Source organism: Neomonachus schauinslandi, chromosome X (genome assembly GCF_002201575.2).
Source record: "Neomonachus schauinslandi chromosome X, ASM220157v2, whole genome shotgun sequence".
NCBI lineage: Eukaryota > Metazoa > Chordata > Mammalia > Carnivora > Phocidae > Neomonachus > Neomonachus schauinslandi.
In genome coordinates this window covers 67,050,925-67,057,114 of record NC_058419.1, presented here as the reverse complement: position 1 = coordinate 67,057,114, position 6,190 = coordinate 67,050,925, and the positions used below count along the sequence as shown (strand labels likewise).

At 37.9% G+C, this 6,190-nt stretch overlaps 1 pseudogene; it reads right to left on the bottom strand.

The window, feature by feature from the left end:
• Nucleotides 1-2,473: 2,473 nt before the first annotated feature.
• On the bottom strand, nucleotides 2,474-2,675 carry LOC123323574 (annotated as a pseudogene).
• Between the last annotated feature and the right edge of the window lie 3,515 nt (nucleotides 2,676-6,190).

Below are 6,190 nucleotides of genomic sequence, written 5' to 3'. Positions count from 1 at the left end.
ATAAATAAGGGAGGATAAAAGTTTAAGTTTACTCAAACAGGTAAAATGTTGATACTAGTAGATTGTGATAAGTTATGTGCAGGCACTCCAGAAGATAGTTTTGCAGTTTCTTAAAAACTAAACATGCACTTACCATATGATACAGCAACCACACTCTGGCATTTTCTCCAGAGAAATGAAAATTTATGCTTACATGAAAACTTGTACACTAACCTGTACAGCTTTATTTGTAAGAGCCAAAAACTGGAGACAACCAAAATGTTCCTCAACAGGTAAGTGTTAAACAAACTGTGATACATTCATACCATGGAATACTGTTCAATAGTAAAAAAGAATGTACTGTTTATACATAAAACAACTTGGATAGATCTCAAGAGAAGCATGCTGAATAAAAAAGTCAACCTGAAAAGGTAACATACTACATGACTCCATTTATATAATATTTTTGAAATGACAAAATTATAGATATAAAAAAAGATTAATGATTGCCAGGAGTTAGGGATAGTGAGAGTGAGGGGAGTAAGTGTGACTATAAAGAAAATAAAGGAATAGCATAAGAAAGATCTTTTGTGGTGATGGAAGAGTACTTTATCTTGATTGTAGTAGTGGTTACACAAATCTACACATGTGATAAAATGACACAGAACTAAACACACCCATTGTTCCAATGTCGAGTTCATGATTTTGATCATATATATATATATATATATATATATATATGTAAGATGTAACATTTGGGGACACCGGGTGAAGGGTATATAAGACATCTCTGTCCTTACAACATACTGTGAATCTACAATTATTTCAAAAGATAAGAAAAAAAATCAAGTCAGTGTGGTAAGCAGAGTAATGACCCTTTAAAGTAGTCCACATCCTACTTCAAGAACCTGTGAATATGTTAAATTATGTATCAGGAGGGGCATTATGGTTGCAGATGAAATTATGGTTGCAAATCAACCAACCTTGAGATGAGGAAATTATTCTGTATTATCTATCCAGGTAGACTTGATGTAGCACAGAGGTCTTTAAAAGTGGAAGAGGGAGACAGAAGAGTGAGAGTCAGAGAAGGACATGAGACAACGAAAGCAAGATTGAAGGAATGCAATATAAGGAATTAATCTACCATTGCTGACTTTGAGGATGGAGGGCGCCCTTGAGCCAAGAAATGTGGGCAAACTCTAGAAGCTGGAAAAGGCAAGGAAAGAGAATCTCTCCTAGAGCCTCCAGAAAAAAATGCAGCCCTGCCCACACCTTGACTTTAGCCAAGTGAGACCTATTTCAGATTGCTAACCTCTAGAACTGTGGGAAAATAAATTAATGTTGTTTATAAACTACTAGGTTTTTGATAATTTGTTACAGCAGCCATGGCAAACTAATACAATCACCAACTAGTGGTTAAAAACTAAATCACTCAAAGATGGACAGCTGGCTTTTTGCAGAGTACATTCAATTCATTATTCAAAAGTCAGTAACTCTGTACTATAGTCTTAACTCAGTGGTTAATACACCATGGCTAATGCTATTTGCAATTCCACATTACCAATGATAGCAATGATAGAAATCTTGCCTCAGAATTGCAGGGAAAAGAAACATGTTACTCTTTATTAAATAGGGCCTCCTAAGTCAATGCAGAAATGAGAACAGAAGCATTTGTGCCATGAAGGCTGAAAATCTTGTCTCAGCTACAGATACCTGTTTGCAATGAATTTTTCTGTTGTGTTAAAACAGGGCATCTTAAATAAATTAAAAAATATATTTAAAAAAGGGGGGGGTGCCTGGGTGGCTCAGTCGGTTAAGTGTCTGCCTTCAGCTCAGGTCATGATCCCAGGGTCCTGGGATCGAGCCCTGCTTTGGGGTCCTGCTCAGCAGGGAATCTTCTTCTCCCTCTCCCTTTGCCTGGGGCTCCGCCTGCTTGTGCTCTCTCTGTCAGATAAATAAATAAAAATCTTAAAAAAAAAACAGGGCATCTACACTTATTTTCTAATGGGGAGAATATAGAAACAATAGAAAAATGCATCGAATTAGAAAAAGGCTGGGGTAAATTATTACAGATGATAAAAAGATCTAGCTAGGAACAAAGCTAATTTCCTATAAGACAAGAGAATCTGTTTTATTCTTTTCTGTCCCCAGTATCTCAGTGCTTAGCATATAGTAGGTGCTCAATAAATGTTTGCTAATTAAAGTAGATATAATGATTAACGACCTTTCCAAATTTAGGATTCTATTAGCCCTCATACTCTGCCATACTCCAGACTGCTAAGATAAAAAGCAGAGACAAGCGATAAACAGTTATTCATGGATAGGGATACCACCGATTCCTACCACCCCAACTGTAAGACACAGATATGGCATATGTTCTTGTTTGCAGAGCTTAAGGAGCTTTGCTTTTAATATATCATGTTAGATCACCAGGATGGCTAATAATCCAAAATGTCCATGAGTACCAGGGGTCCTCATGAAGATATCTGGATACCACCTTCCTCTCTCAATCGATGCTAGCAAAAGTTCCCTATTTTGGTCAAGGCCATTGGCTAAGATAAAATATAAAAAGAGGTAGATGAAAGAGAGATGCGGGCAGGCAAACATGCATGAGGTTTTATGGAATATATTTCAATTAGCAATAATCGCGCCTCGGATAAACCTCATTGGCTACGATACTGCCACTGCGCAAAGCTATGGAATATATTTCATATATTAATAATGAATTTGTGAAGAGTGAGTGTTGAACAGGCATTCTTAAGAATTTGAAAGTTGACAAATCAAGGATTTAGGGATACTATCCTTGACTTGTTTTTGGTGAGAATAGTCAGTCAAAGTGAGTGCTAAGTGATCCTTTTTCATAATAAAAATACTTGTGCAGGTTAATCAGAAAAATGCTTGTAAGAGAGCAGTGGACCAGAAGTATATTAATAAGGGGCTTTCTTGAAAGAATCATTTTCATGGCTTCCATTTCAAGCTACCATGACCATGAAAGCCGTGCAACAGGAATTCTTGTAACAACTGAGCAAAGGCTAGTGCAGAGGTTTTTAAATCAGAATGTATGGTTGGACTTCCTAAAAATGTATGCAAGTGTCATATATGTAAATGTGCACTTTTCTGTAGACAGTTTCCTTGGCATTCATCGAATTTTCACAGGAGTTCATGCCAAAAATAAGGGTTAGGAACCACTAAGCTAGGTGGTGATGGCCCACTTTTCCTACTCCCTTACTCAGTAAAGCATGTCTTCAGAATGTGTTCCAGTTATTTAGTAACTAAAGAGACAGAAGGTCTCTGTTCAAGCAAGTTACTGAGACCTGGTCTCTGGGTTAATAAATCACATGCATGCTTGGAATAACATGGCAAATATTGGAAAGGAGGCCAGAAAGAATTTAGTAGCACCACAAAATTTAGGTTACTGCAACAGGCAGGAAAGAAAAGATCACTATTAACGTTTGGACTTAAACAAACAAATTCACATGTGGATTTTACTTTTGGGGTCATCACCGAGCCACTCCACCAGGTTCTGAACAATCTCTGAAACCCTAACTATCAGCTGATAAGTACATGTTCAGGAAATGTGGACCCATTTTAACACTGGCCTAAGTAAAGCTCAATTATGAAGGAGACACTTGAAAACATTTGCAAAAGCAACTCTAAATAGCTCCACATTTTCTTCCTGTTTGCATTATTCTTTTTCCATACTGGGCCAGATTTGGCCTGTGGACCATAGTTCCTTTTGACCCCTGCCCTAGATCAGTGAAGGCCAATCATAGATACTTAGAACTGGAAAGTAGTTTAAAAGGTCATCTTCACCATTACAGAAAAAGCAAATGGAAATATATGTAATAGCTACATATAGATATATACATATAAATATAGATATAATTTATATATTTACATTTGGCAAGACCACATGCAAACTATTTGGGACAGAGAGATAATTACTTGTGCATTTCTCAAAACATATTCTAAAAAGATGAATTCACACTTCTGTTTGTACAACCTTCTTTTGTTTTAAAACAGCCATGGTAAAGATGATCTTTCTAAACCCAAATGCCTTCTGGTATGCTTTAAGCTTATTACCTATCACCAGTCTTTCATGAAAATAAGAATAGCCCTGCTCCAGCATGCAGATAGCACCTCTTTGTTTGATTTAAAGATGCCTTATAGTTAGGATGACCACAGAAATTTTGTCCAAACTGGGACGCCTTTGAGGGTGAAGTAAGTATGCTGGGACAAGAGGTTTAAACCATAACATATGGCCACACCACTTACAGACCTCCATAGGGGAAATGGTTTAACTTGCCCCAAAGAAAATCTATCTCTGTGCCTTTTCTCAATGGAGGATGGCTTGGCATTACTCTAGCAGTCAGGCCCACAGTATAATCTTGGTCTCTAATCTCTAAACCCCCTCAGGTTAAATATTAGGAGTAGCTCCTTGCTTAGGCTAGTTGTGTAATACTTGAAAGGGGCTACTAAGGGAGAAAAATGTAACTTTTTAAATGAGGTTTGGGAGTGTTTGAGAAAATAGTAGATAATTGTTTATATCAAAATCATTTTGTTGGGAATGGATACAATGACCTATTAAAATGCTTTTTAGAAAAATAAAAATTATATGCATAATAGCTGGTCCTGAAGATTTCAGTCCTTTTTCTACCAGAGAACAAGGGAGGGAAAGACATCAGGTCATAGTGCTTATCAACAGAAAAAGAGACCAAAAAGAGCACATTCCCTAGCAGAGGCCTGCAAATCACCAAGGGAAATGAAGGACTGAAGGGAAGAGAGACAAAGAGCATCCTCACCCCTTACCTATAGTTGGCCCAGGAAAGGCCCTACCATCAGTATAAGGCAGCTTCTCCCCACCACCCTCCATCCTCCAGGCTGACCCCATCCCAGACCAGATCTCCCCAAGGTTGTGATGTGCTTACTGTTGCAGAAGGCTAGTGTTGCTTAAGAAGAAAGGAATGGTGATCTCTGCCTAAAATGAAATTTTCTTGGTGAGAGAAAAGATCTGAAGTTAAAGGTAGGCCCAAGTGATGATGCAGTCTCATCCAGTGCCCTTTGTTTTGTTTTCAAGCAGCCCTGGAAACGTGGCACAAAGAGCATGGCAAGTCCTTTATGTCCAACCCTATGACCTTGGGTTTGAAAGGGTGCTTTCTGGTGGAGAAACTGTTAATGAGGGAGCTAGTTGATGGACAAATTTTTCATAGGAGGTAAAAGGAAAAATAAAAAAAAATTAAAATATCCAAACCTGAAATCTTGTTTTGTTTTGTTTTGGTTTTTTTCTGTGCAAATAGGTGTTTGTATTAAAACGTGGGGGCAAGACCTGTGGGCAGAAAGAGCTGCACTGTGATTGTGAGGAGTGATTGATTATAAACTTTTAAGTTGAGGGAGATCAACTTAATAGAGATAAAGGAAGTTTCTAAAGGGATTTTCATATGTTAAAGAAGACTTAAAAGATACTGGAGGTCTGGCTATTGTCACTGAAATCTTAGCAGAAAAGCTGGGTAGCCAGATGACCTACTCCTTATTATATCATTTCCCTTCCCTATCATCCTTGGTTCTTCTCTCTTTTTGGTTGCTACAAGCAGGAACACTTACACCACGTATGTGTCACCAGATAAATAAGTTTAAAGATAATGTGACAATCAAAGGCCAGTTAGAATCTCCTTCTCTCCCTTTACTAAGGTATTTGGAGGGGGAAAAAAGTATTCACTAGAACTGGACTTAGGAACAGAGAAACTGCAATCAATGAATGCTTTTTGGGTTAGGCTAGTGCCTCTTGGTTAAGCAAATACTTTGGTGAAACCAGGACCTCCATGGTGATTTTGTCAGATGAGCACATCTTTGAGTGTTTAAAATCCAGCACTTAATCACTTTCCTCATCTCTTTTCTCCCACTCCTAAACACAGGCAACACCACCATATCTTTAGTTCTCTCTGCTTACTGGGTAGTTTACAGGTAATCAGAGGATTGTGAAAAAAATAAAAATGGAGAAAAGAGGCAGTGAAACAGAGAGAAAGTGACAGTGTTCTGCACTTGTTTGACTTTGGCAACAGGGTGTTATAGGTTTGCGTGTGTGTGTGTGTGTGTGTGTGTGTGTGGTGTGTGTGTGCCTGTGTGTTTTAAAAAGCATTGATGCATCAAAGATTTATTCACTGAACAGGTTGATTTATTTAACAAACTTGACATATGTCAAATTCTACCATGT